The sequence below is a fragment of the Tenrec ecaudatus genome, chromosome 1 (assembly GCF_050624435.1).
Source record: "Tenrec ecaudatus isolate mTenEca1 chromosome 1, mTenEca1.hap1, whole genome shotgun sequence".
Taxonomy (NCBI): Eukaryota; Metazoa; Chordata; class Mammalia; order Afrosoricida; family Tenrecidae; genus Tenrec; species Tenrec ecaudatus.
In genome coordinates this window covers 188,727,438-188,741,062 of record NC_134530.1, presented here as the reverse complement: position 1 = coordinate 188,741,062, position 13,625 = coordinate 188,727,438, and the positions used below count along the sequence as shown (strand labels likewise).

Here is a 13,625-nt window from a genome sequence, read left to right as displayed (position 1 = left end):
AGGTATAAGGCATCATCAGAAAAAAAAATCTTACCATAGTGAATGAAGGGGGAAGTCCAGAGTGGAGACCCAAAGCCCATTTGTCAGCCACTGGGGATCCCCTCACAGAGGGGTCTAGGGGTGGAGATGAGTCAGTCAGGGTGCGGTGTAGCACCGATGAAGAATACAGCTTTCCTCCAGTTCCTAAATGCTTCCTCCCCCCCAGAACTACCATGATCCGAATTCTACCTTGCAAATCTGGAGAGAGCAGAGGATGTACACTAGTGCAGATAGGAGCTGCAGGCACAGGGAATCCAGGGTGGATGATACCTTCAGGACCAGGGGTGTGAGGGGAGATACTGGGAGGGTAGAGGGTGAGTGGGTTGGAAAGAGGGAACCGATTACAAGGATCTTCATGTGACCTCCTTCCTGGGGGATGGACAACAGAAAAGTGGGTGAAGGGAGATGCTGGACAGGGCAAGATATGACAAAATAATAATTTATAAATTATCAAGGGCTCATGAGGGAGGGGGAAGTGAGGGGGGAAAAAGAGGATTTGATGCAAGGGGCTTAAGTAGAGAGCAAATGCTTTGAAAAATGATGAGGGCAAAGAATGGACAGATGTGCTTTATACAATTGATGTATGTATAGGTATGGATTGTGATAAGAGTTGTATGAGTCCCTAATAAAATGTAAAAAACAAAAGACTTGCCCCTCATAGGATTCTTTGTCTCTAGCAGTGTGATTCTTCAGGGCCTCCTTTCACGACTCTAAGAAGCTTACAGGAGACTCCATAGGTCCCTGGGGAATCGCTGTCAATTTGGCATAATTAATGGCCTTTTGCCTACCTGACTTTAGTCCACTTGTGATACACACCAGAAAATGTTCCCACGCCCACTTGTCCTGAGGCTCACTAGGATTCCAAGCAGGGTCTGTGAAGGGTACAGCAGTTTCCCCTACAGGGTATTTGTCATTCATCACATGTAACTCCTCTGCAAACTTCCTAGCACCTTTGAGCACTCACTCTTTCTCAAAGTCTGTCATAGTCTGTCCCAGTATGACCATTACATCCTTCCAGGTGAAATCATAGACTAGAGTAAGGTGCTGGAAGTGTTCTATGTACTGTTCGGGTTTGGTAGAGTAACCGCCCAAGTCATTTTTAATATGCTAAAGTTCAATTAGAGTAAAAGGCTTGTAAATTGTCTGGGGACCAAATTCCCCTGCTGCCTCTACTCCGGGTAGAATGTTCAGGGCTGGGGGAATAGTTGCCCCCTAGTCCAGGGTCCTTTAGGGGCTTCTGCGTGCACTGGGAACGAAGGTCTCTAACTTCTCAAAACGAAAAATGCTCTAACCTATGGGATCTCTTCTCACTTCCCTATCATTCCACAAAGATGATCTAGCTGGTTCAGGGTTAGAAGGGAAAGTGTACCATTCTATGACCATGATTCTCCTTTCTCAAAAAGATACTGTGGCCAAATAGAGTTGTAAAGAAAAATCAACTTCTGTTTGTCCAGCCTCTCTGGACCAAATCTCTCCCAATTGGACAGGATACATGCAAGGGGGAAATTTCTGGGTATCAAGCTGGTAAGTCCCATCGAGAAAACACAGCACAGGGAGGCTATTGAGAGCTTGATGCCTCAGGTCAATAACTGCGGCTTTAGCATGCACCTTTAGGGCGCCATGAATCTGAGGTTTCAGGCAGGTACCCCCACCCGAGGGAAGGGATCAAAGACCAGTAGCTGCATCCGACATTAGGTCCGATCGTTTTCTAGACCACATGCTAGGAGGGCCACTGCTTGGTGTGGTCCCATGGCCTTCAAAGACACCTGCTGGCAGGAGCAGACTCTCAAACCTCTGAAGGGAAGGGACTCTATCCGGCAGCTCAGAGAACCTTTAGCGAAATTGGAATTTCTGGCTGGAACATCGGGGTAGTGGAGCTGTATTAAGAGCTGTCCCCAAAAGTACCAGAAGCAGTATCACTGAAAGGCAAAAGTTAACAGTTACTAGGGCTAGGCTTCTGAACACCTTTGGCTTAGGCCTGGGCAATGGAAAACCAGCCGGTAGCAAGGAACAAACCCACACTTGTAAAACACTAAAGCAGCTTGTTTGTAACACCAGGAGAAAGCTAAAAGGAATGGAGGGAAAAAGGGAAACATTCGGCTCCCGTGACTAGGCAGGTCTAACTCCCGGGCCTAAGCAACTAGCTACCTAGGCACCGCCCCTCCATGGCTAGCCCAAAATCAGTGAGGTTCTAGCCACCAGAGCCAGAGTCTTGCAGAAACCAACAGGATTTTCGTGGGCACATCCAGCCATCTAGCTGGCCGGAACACAAAGCATACCACAGAGACTTGAAAAGGCTTTGGGAACGAAATCCTCCCTCCCTACAGGCAACAGCCCCCACCCAGAAATCCAGACTGGGGAAGGCATGCATGCTTCTAGGAAGGCAGGCACAGAAAGGCAGACATAAAATCCCAGACACCAGTAAGAATAGGTGAAAAGACAGACACAAAAGGATGGGGCTGCAGTAATACATTATGAGAGTCCCCACGAGCCAGTTCTGGGGGCCATCTGCCTCCACGATGTTGTGGGAGGAGTTCAGCCTGGCTTCCTTTCCTGCTACCTGCCAGCTCCTGAGGGTGGTGACTTGAGAGTCTAGAAGATGCCCCTGAGACCCATGAGACCAGGATGTGAGGACCCGCTCCGGGAAAGTATCTGGAGCTGGCTTTCCTCATATATCCCAGTCACGGTACCAAATTATGTTAGATCTCTCGAGAGAGATATACCTTGGTCCTTGGCTCCGCGGGAGAAAGAATTCACGCCGAAACCTTGTTTGCAATCCAAGTAAGTTTGTAGAGAATAGTAGCAGTTTCAGGTTCTACAGTAAATGGAACACAAGTCAGACAGAGTCCCGGCACAGTTGCGGGACTGCAGTCTGCAGCCCGGCTGTGCTGCATTGTATAGCAGCTGCTGGGAAAGAGCGAACCCAGGGAAAAACCTCTGGCCTTTCCAGGGGCCCTGTTGGGAGGCGTGGTCGACAATACTGGTCGACCCCATTGGCTGAATCAAATTCACCTGGCTTAGATGGGCCAATCCAGGTGTAAGGCCCACCTAGCAGTACCACTCCTTCTTGGCCAGAAGTTGACCATCTGAGCATGCGTATGGACTCCCCAGTCCCTGTGCTAGCTACCTAACAGTTCTTTCAGAAAAAGACATTTCTTTGGTGGGAGCTTCTTTGACAAATGAAGTTCCTGTTTAATCATCTCTATGTCTATTTGAGGAAATGGCATGGCGGCCATGTTGGCCCTCCTCCAGCCACGCAAGAGGGAAAGGCAAGGTAACTCAACATCTTCCCAAGGGCGATGCATTCCGATGAGGCAGAGCCAGAGCCCCCACCCCCACTCCTCCGCCACACACACACACACACACACACACACACACACACACACACTCCATCCTTCTTTATTGGGACACCAGCCTTCACCTCCACGGCACTCAACTGTCCTGCTGGATTCAACAATCTGCTGCGACAATACTCACAATTCTGAGGCTATAGGGAAGCTAACAGGCTACAGCATGTTACTGATACAGCTGGCTTACGCACAGAGTGCCTCTTCTCGGGAATGCTAGCAGGTTCATCTCTCTCTGGTCTACAGAGTCTCAGCCACTTGGTCCATTGGCTTCTTCCCTGTTTGGGCAAGTGTTGGAAAGCTCCTTTACGGTTTTGCCCAAAGCCACCAACTTTACTCATTCCATGGCCTGGGAAGCCCACCAATCTAATGCAACCACCTGCTGCCACCATCTCTTCTTCATGGTCCCTGCTGCCACTGCTTCTGTACGCAGGACACGACTCTTCTTTTGGTTGGTTGTGGGATTCTCCATCCCTGACCCTGGGAGGGATGACTTTATACTCAGTGGCATGGCCAAATGGACCAATCCCTTCCTTAGGGTCCAGGCAGGAGTTGCACAGACTATGGACAGAAAAGGCGTACCAAACGGCTACCCTCTGGCACTCTACCTGTCCCTTCATGCAGGAGAGATGAATTTGTTCAGGGACTTGGTTACATTTTCACAATGTGTCAACATTCCCAGAATTTCTTTTCTGGTTGTTCCCTATCCATTAGTCTAACTATCCTGCCCCACCCCTTGTCCTCCCAGCCCTTGCTTTCTCATCTTTACTTTAGGGCAGGGGTGTCAAACGCAATTAAAATGTGGGCCATTTGGTGCAAAAGGCAAGATTCAGTCGGGCCACATCGCATTTACAAATTTTGTTAAATTTATATTTTGAAGTGAAGATTCAGGAGTAAGGATAGGATAATTAAAACACTATATAATTACTTTTAGATAAACATTTATTTTATTTAATGTTTATTTAATAAATAAACATTTATTTTATTTAAACATTTATTTATTTAATAACTTTATAACTAAAGTTATTCTTTTTACCTGAAACTTGCCAATGCTTTCCTCCTACTAGTTTTCACTTACCTGTTATGTTGTGAACAGAAAATATAACAAAGTAACTAATAAAAAACACAAATTGTTGGACAGCTGACAAACGTGATACACAATCATAATGGCTTCCCTCTAAAAATGTTAACTAGCGCTGCTGCTAGGTATGATTCATAACAGTACAACCCAGAGAGCTTTTTAACCTTTTCGTTATTGGGATCTGTTTACAATACGTGACACTGAGAGTGGCGGATGTATAGCTTCCAAATGTTGCTGGAACTGAGTCAGCATATTTACACATGTCCACAGACCCCCCAGAGAAGGCATTGGGCCATGTGTATACTCGTCTTCAGTAGTTAAAGGGTTAACAAGGGAATTGTATGTATGGTATTGTCTTGATCTCCCCTAAGTGCTATTTTCTTCATACAATTTTTTTTTCTATTTTAGTTTTATTTCAGAACATCATGGGCCACAAAAAGTTACCTCAGGGGCTGCATGTGGCCCCAAGGCTGCCAGTTTGACACCCCTGCTTTAGAGTAAAGACTGTTTGGTCTCATATACTTGATGTTTTTAAAATATGCAGTACTCCATTTTGATCTTTTTAATTTTATGATCCAATCAGCTATTTTGGGAGTGATTTGAGCTCCAAGTTTAAAGGGCGTCTCAGGGTGACAGTCTCTGGTTCCTGTAGTCACTATCAGTTGAGCAAGTCTGGCCTTTTTAATAAAAAGGACCTGTCTTCTGTGCTACGTTTTCCTCCCATTCTCTCTGGGACCATTCACTGTGAGCCTGGTCAGAATGGCTGTTCGTGGGAATGGGCACCACCTGGTTCTTCTGCTCTCAGGATAACGAGGGCGTGGCTTATGTTGGCGAGCGGTCTTGTAGATAGTTTTCATCATGGCGACTCTGGCTTCCTCTGTCCTCTTGCTCCAGAAGAGTAGAGACCAATAGTTGTATCTTAGATATGGCTGCTCATAGGATTTTAAGACCCCAAGCAACGCTGTTTCCTGCATATACACAGATCTCCACCACTGTCTCAAAGTAGAGTGTTCCTAGGAAGCCTTGTGTAAGTGGAAATAATGTAAGTTAAAGAAACAATTAGCAATAGTTTACATAGGACTTTTATTTTTAATCATTTTACTGGGGGCTCGTACAACTCTTATCACAATCCATACACCCATCCATTGTATCAAGCACATTTGTACATTTGTTGCCATCATCATTCTTAAAACATTTGCTTTCCACTTGAGCCCTTGGTATCAGCTCCTCATTTTCCCCCTTCCTCCCTGCTACCCCCTCCCTCATGAACCCTTGATAATTTATAAATTATTATTATTTTTTCATGTATTACACTGTCTGATGTCTCTCTTCACCCACTTTTCTGTTGTCCGTCCCTCAGGAGGAGGTTATATGTAGATCCTTGTAATAGGTTCCCCCTTTCTACCTCACCTTCCCTCCACCCTCCAGGTATCACTACTCTCATTATTGGTCCTGAGGGGTTTATCTGTCCTGAATTCCCTGTGTTTCCAGTGTACCATTGTACACAGTGTACCAGTGTACATGCTCTGGTCTAGTCAGATTTTTAAGGCAGAGTTGGGTTCATGATAGTGGGGGGTGGGGAGCAGAGCATTCAAGAACTTGAGGAAAGTTGTATGTTTCATCAGTGCTATACTGCACCCTGAATGGCTCATCTCCTTTGGGTCCCCACTCCGCACTCCCCCTCATTCACAATGATATGATTTTTTTGTTCTTTGATGTCTGATACCTGATCCCTTTGACATTTTGTGATCACACAGGTTGGTGTGCTTCTTCCATGTGGGTGTTGTTTATATCTCCACAGGGAAAGAGGGACCACACTTCAACCTGGTGTTTCAAGATGTGAAGTACATAGAACTTTTGTTAGTGTTCTTAGACCTGAAAAGTAACTTTCAAAATCATACTAAATGACACATAATCCTAAAACAGCCCTACCATCTAGTACTCATGGTTAGAAGCTATGCTGCCCTGATGATGAGACGCAGAGTGCCCTCCCCAGAGGGCTCTGGAAAACAAACTCAGAGCTTTGCTTACAGAGTGCTTCCTGAAAACAAAATTCCTCTTCAGGTTCTTAAAATTATGATCATTAATAGGGAAAGCAGCCACCCATTGAGGTCTTTCCTAAAAATGAAATTATGTCAAACAAAGTTTGGAAAATATGGGGACACCTACATACCTATTCTCGTCTTTTTATTAAAATGAAACCATCTAACATTTGTCTTTTTTGTGACTGACTGATTTCATTTGGCATAATGCCCGCAGATTCACCCAGATGTTGCACTAAGCGAAGAGAACGTATCGTTGTTCTTTGCAGCAGTATGGTATTATCGCATTCTGTTTAAATGCTTACCCAGTGCAGGGCGCATAGGTGCTGCCCCATCTTTGTGCTGTGGTGAATTGTGCTGCAATGAACGTAGGTGTGCATCCCCATGGCTCTGTGCTGTGCTCTAAAGCAGATACCTGGGTGTGGTTCCCGCATCACAAGGCTCTCTAGGTCTAATGATTTGTTTGGTCTCGGGCTAGATGAAGCCCCACATCATTTTTGATAGTGGTGGAACCATTTCGCAATCTTACTAGGAGGGGGTAGGGGTTCCAATTGCTCTTATACCTTGCCAGCATTTTTTGCTTTCTAGACCCCACTTTATTTTTCTCTGAGGTTATGTATTTATTTTGAAAGTAGATTTTCATTGGCCGTTTACTAGTCTGCTGGGCTGGGATATCAGCTTCACGAGGGAGAGAAGGGTACCAACCTGTTTGCTGCCTGGAGTAGTCCTCCTGCCGAGACTCAAAGCTTTTCCCAGAGTCCCATGAACACTTTTGGCTGCCAAATCCCAGTGGGTTTTGACTGCTTCATTTCTGCTTTCCTGACCCTCATGAGTGGCCGGTGCAGTTATGGCTGTTTGGGCCATAGAGTGGCAACCACCTCAGTGCTTAGTCATCATTGCATTCCAGATACCAGAGTTCAGTAGCTGCCAAGGACATACAAAACCTGTGCTCAAGTCCTTCTGATTTCTGGTGACCCCATATACTGGAGAGTAACCAACTCCCTGCCATGCAGCCGATGCCCATCAGTGACCCTAGAGGACTGGGTATAGCTGCCCCTGTGCATTTCTGAGATGGGAACTCTTCCCAGGAATAGAAAGCCACATCTTTCTCCCTGGAGCAGCTGGTGGTTTCAAACTGCCAACCTGAGATTAGCAGCGTGCAGCATCACCACTACACCCCAGGGCTCCTCTGGGAGACCTGGGAGTTTTCTTTTTTATTTATTTATTTATTTTTTTTCTGGGAGTTTTCTTGGCTGTGATATGGAAGCAGAGCCCAGCGTTTCCTCCGTGGCGCCACTGCATGGCCCAGAGGCAATGGAGTGATCCCACAAGAATAACAAGCAGGAATATTACCAAGTTCCGCCTCCTTCCTGCCCTCTCTTCCTGCTCTCTTTCCTCTTCCTTTTCTCCCTTTCAAACCAATGCCTAAAATTTCCAGAATTCTCCAGAAAGGGTTTCCACTTGGGGGGTGGGGGGTGGGGGGTGGGGGGTGGTAGGCGGCTCTGCTCTCCGCCAAGAGGATTTATCTTACAAGTTGTCTGAGAGGGAGAATGGAGAAGGACCGTGACTCATTGTAATAAGGTAGATATTGTGACAAGAAACATGTTAACATCTTAATGAAAGCTCTGAGGGGGAATTTGCATTAAAAAGTCTCTTTGTTGCTTAAAAAGAGCCACTGATGCCTTATTAAAAAAAAATCAAAACCCAATGTTGTTAAATATTCAGCCTGGGAATGGTTTGCTGTCTTTCCTTATCTCCTGGGTGTTTGTTTTTCAACTTGACAGCAGCACAGATGCTGGAATTAAAGAGATCCAGGTCTCCCCGTAGCCCCCCTCCGGAGGGCCCTGCCAAGGGGAGCACTTACTCTTTCAGGAGGATTGGGGGCGGGGGCGGGGCGGGGCGGCACTAAAGGAAGGACCAGCTCCCGGAACCTGGAACTCAGAACAGATAGCAAGAAACTGCGTGCACAGGCATTTGCACATCCAGGGTTGTTAGTGAGCCCCTGTCATCCTGATGAAGACCCTTCTTCACCTCGTCCACACTATCCACTTCTCCAACTCCATTAAAGAAACCACCAAACCAAACCAGAACTCCATTGACTTTTGACTCTCCTGGAACTTAGTTTTCATCTTTGAAGTCGATGTTTGGACAGACTTTCACTTGAATACCGCCAGTGACGGTGCGCCGCATTAGATTGGGATTTGCCCTCATTAAATAGTCCCGGCACTTCCTTTCGCGTTGATAAAGCATCTCTTCTTTGTGTTCTGGTTGCACATGGGTTAGGGGTGTGACTGCTAACCAGAAGGTTGGTGGTTCAAATTCACTAGCAGCTCCAAGAAAGAAGAGGCTGTCTGCTTTCACAAAGGCCGACAGTCTCGGAAGTCCTTTACAGGGTCACTCGGAGTCAGAAAAGACTCAAGGGAAGTGGATTTTGATGACTTTTTATCTTCTTTGAGTCCTAAAATAACTGGGATCTTCCCTGTACTACTACCTGCTCCCCTCCCCCATCCCAACCACCCAATCACACCAAAAACCAACCCAAACTCATGCCATCCAGTTGATTCCCACGCAGAGCATTCCTATGGGACAGCGCAGAATCACGGCTGTGGGTTTCTGGGACTGGAACTTTACCTGAGTAAAAAGCTCCATCTTCTACTCCATGAGCGGCTGTGGGCTTGAACTGTGCACCTGACGGGTCACAGTCCAATGTGTAACCACTGCGCCACCAGGGCTTCATTCACACAGTGGTATCGAAAACTTCTACTGTGCCCCGCCCCTCCGTCTCGTTTTTTGGTGACCTCACAGTGGGCTGTGAACCTCTCGCTCTCACTTCCATCAGTCCGTGCTGATGCCTGGTGAGCCCCTGTGCGTTGTGAGACCTAACAGTTGCCAACTGCTGACCATGGTGTGGGTGTGTGGTGGTGGTGGGGGGGCAAGATGTTACCACACCTGCCCCCCAGGGCTCCTTGGTGATTCTTTTAATGCAGATGCTCCTACAGGAGGAAAGACAAGGGAAAGCAGAGACCTGACTTGCATCAATTCCAGAGTCGAATAGCCTCAGGAGAAGACAAGGCTTCAGCCACGCTGCCAGGGCCTGGCTGCCACTTCAAGGAGCAGCTGTTGCCCAACCCGTTCCCCCAAAGAGCCATCAGTTCCTCAGGCAGCCGGACTTAGCAGTCCTGGCTGGGGTGAGGCAAGAAGACAGGAAGCTTAGGGAGATATTTGGATCCTCCAGGGTCTGCAGAACCCATGGGGAAGGAGACTTTGCTGGAGAGCAGGGATGAGGACAGCAGAGGATCCCTGCTATGGGACAAAGACAGCTGACCAGCAGATGTTGACGGGATCAGAGGAGGAGAAGGAGGCTTTCGCATGGCCACGGCATGTTTCCTGACCTAGCCCACAGTGGAAAGGCAGCTCAGTAGAGTGGGCGGGCAAGGGCTTTCTCTCACATTCATCAGCCCCGCCACAGCCCCATCCTCAGATGTCTGTTTGCTGCTTCCAGAGCTGGAGAGCCAGAGTGCCTTTAAAACAGCAACCCCAGGACAGCCTGAGCGCCCGGGCACCCAGACTCACTTCTGCATTACAGGCCACCCCACAGGCAGCAGACCTGTGTCCTTGCCCAGGGCCGCACTCACTGTGGGGCAGACAAGAAACAAACAAAACAAATGGCCAGGCCTTTTTGTGTCCCAGTTTCCAGGGTAGAGCATCTAAGGAAAGCCCTTGCAGAGCGCAGGTGAGCACCGGTCAAAGGGCCCTGCTTCCGGGAAAGGTCCAGGTCAGGCAGGACCACAGAGGAGAGGTAAATTCCCAGCAGGATAGCTGGAGCTCTGTTTTACTGCAAACCACTGAGCAGACCCTCCTGAAGGCATGTAATATCTATTATCATGTGACTCTATGGGAGGACGACTGCTCTGCTTTTCTCACGGGCCGTGGTGGGGGCTCCAGCGCGGGCGGTTAGGGTGTGAAGGTTACACTTCGCTGTCCTCAGCTCCTTTTTCGCATTCAGGGACGCACAGAGCAAACTGTGGCTCTGGAGCCCGGATGGAGGCTGGGCCTAGAGAAGTCTCCTTCTGGGGCTGTTTAACTTAACCTTCTTCAAATGAAAAGAACAGGTCTTGGAGCAGTCAAGAGCAGGACCTCTCAGACACCAAGAAAGACCCACATGACTTCAATTTTTTTAAGGCTTTTGTGTATTAATAAGTTCTATCTAAGTGAGGAGGAAAAAAACCAGACAACCTTGCCTGCTGAAAGTGAGGAGGACTTTGAAACCCTTGCTGATGAAGGTCAAGGATGCAGCCTTCCGTGTGGATTATAGCTTAAGGTAAAGAAGACCTACATCCTCACAACAGAGCCAAGAGGTAAGATCATGACAACTGGAGAAAAGGTCGAAGTTGTGAAGGACTTTTAGAAAATATATCATTACAACCAATTACAACTAATAGATTTATTAGTCTGGGGACAAGGGTGTGTGTGTGTGTGTGTGTGTGTGTGTGTGTTGGGGGTTGGTGGGGTGTGGGGTGGCAAAGGCTGAGGAAAATGACCACACACACAAAGGGAAATAAGGGAAAGGGAACAACAGAGGGGGAAGGGGCCACCAGACCGTCTTACCTAGATCAGGTTTCTTCTGAATGCATCGTGCCGAGTGATAAGCAAATCCAAGAGTCCAGCCACCCTAAACATGCCCACAAATCTCCCAGGACGTGCTTGAAGGGCCCTGTTCTCCTGCAGCATCGCCTTTATAGGTTGGCCATGCACAAAGATGCCAGGAGCCCCTGGCCACCCATCAACCCCTGAAGCCACGTTCTCATGTCTGATCACAAGGAACATGTTTGTGGTCAGTACCTCCCCATCTATCTTCATGTGCACTGGGGGTACCACCTTCCCCAAGTACTGGAACATCATGGAGGCCTGAAGTGCAGTGGCATTGGTGTGGTCCAGAGTGTGAAACAATGTCTGCATAGTCCTCTACGCATGACGGGTGCCAGAGGTAGTGAGTCCTGTTGATGTTGTCAAAGCCAAAGCTCTGCAGGTCATGGGCTGCACGTGAGACTGCTGGAAGCTCTTCCCAGGGCCAGCATGGGAGTCCCAGGGCACCTTGTTGGTTTCCAGGAAGCTGTCCCCTGGCAGTCTTCGTTCTCCTGCTCCTGCCTCTTTTGGCTGAAACCCTCTCGCCGGGACGGCCCAATGGTGTCTGGGTTCTTTAAGACCCAGCCTCGGTGACGATGCACTTCCTGCGTGGCCTCGCATGTGTGGCAGCCCTTGATGGTCTCTGTGCCAACACCGCAGCGGCTCTCACAGCCTTCGGGCTCCAGGAAGTCAGGGTGGAGCACCGTCAGTGCATGAACAAGGTGTGCTCTCCATCCAGCTGTTCCCCCTCAGCTGCACCTCTGGCCCCGATGCTCAGATAGGCACAAGGCAGATGTGGAGAAAGGACATCGAGTCTTCAGTTGATCTCCTCGGGACTTGCCCATGCAGGGCCCCAGGTGCACCTTGGAGGAAAGGTAAGACTGCAGCTTGGAGCTTGGACAGGAACAGTGGCACCACGAGAAGACCGCTGACAATGATCACTGTGTTTCTCCGCCCCGCCCCCCCAGGTCTTGATCCAGAAGTCCTAGGGTAGGCATTGGACTGCCTCAGTCTCCCCAGTGCCTCCCTCCACAGGGACCAGGCAGAAGCGGCTGCCCAACTTGTGAAGGATTTCGTCTTGCCTGGATCCACAACTGATGCTCGTGGAAACAGCAGACAAGCGATCCAAGGACACTTTACATTGTGTACATCTGCCACACTCGACCCATCTAGAGTGTTAAAAAACAAGGATGCTACTTTGAGGACTAAGGTGTGCCTGACACAAGCCGTGACATTTTCCTTTGCTTCGTATGCAGGTGAAAGTTGGACAGTGACTAAGGAAGACCGTGGAAGAATCCACGCACTTGAACTATGGCGCTTCAGAAGAATACCGAAAGTCCATGGCCTGCCAAGAGGACAAACACATCTGCCTGCAAGAAATCTGGCCAGAGAGCTCCGGAGAGTGAAGGAGGCGCGACTTTGTCTGACACACTTAGGACATGCTGTCAGGAGAGGCCACTCTTAGAGAAGGAAGAGGAAGGCCCTCAACAAGATGGATGGACACGGTGGCTGCAACAATGGGCTCAGGCACAGGAGCACTGCTGAGGACGGCGCAGGACCGGGCCGTGCTTTGTTCTGTTGGGCACAGGTACTGTGAGTCGGAACCTACTTGATGGCACCAAAAGCAGAGCAGCAACCTCTAAATGAGGCGTCAGTTACGCTCACACGCAAGAAACACACCCATTCGTGTGACATCCTTACCCCCGCTCCCCCAAACTTCCCTGCCATCTAATTGATTCTGACTCGTAGCAACCCTATAAGACAGAGCAGACCTACTCGGTGGGTTTCTACTTCCTGTAAGAGGAAGCAGAAAGTCAGTGCTTTCTCCTGCAGAGCGGCTAGTGGATTTGAACTGCTGAACTTCTACTGAGCAGCCCGACATGCAAGTCAACTATGCCACTATGCCACCAGTGCCAGTCCCAGGACTGTACATAATAAAATCCAAATCTGAAAGAGGGAATGGTTTCAGAGTTTAAGTTCTGAAAACGCAGTTTGCCGAGAGCTGCAGATGACAGAGGAAGCCCCAAATCCACATGCAGGGTCCCCACATGAATTAAGCTGCCAGTGAATCCCTCTGACCACAGTCCATGGATATGAATAGCCTCAGTATAGACAGAAAGCATTGTAAAATTGATTATGGATGATAGAGATCACATATCATACTTTCTCATTTGAGCTCCATCTTGGCCCATTTTAAAGTTGTTTCCCCTTTTACTATTTTCTGCTTTCTTTTTGATTGAGTTTTTTTCTCAGTTTAGTTTTTTCACTGTTGCTTTTTGTGATTTTCTGCATATGAAATCCAGGTTGGTCAATCTATAGAGACATAATAGTTACCTAAGGCAGGGCAGGGGAGGTTTGGAGGAAATGGGGAGCTAACATGAGTGCGAAAAAGAAGAAAAAATTCTGAAATTGATTTTGGTGATGACTGTACAACACTTTTTAATATAATTGAACAATTAAAGTGTGTGATATGTCAATTAAATGCCAACT

General features: G+C 48.1%; 1 pseudogene; it reads right to left on the bottom strand.

Annotated features, from left to right (window-relative positions):
* Window positions 1–9,986: 9,986 nt before the first annotated feature.
* LOC142439141 (endoplasmic reticulum-Golgi intermediate compartment protein 3-like) overlaps window positions 9,987–13,625 on the bottom strand; it is a 195,491-nt pseudogene continuing 191,852 nt past the window's right edge.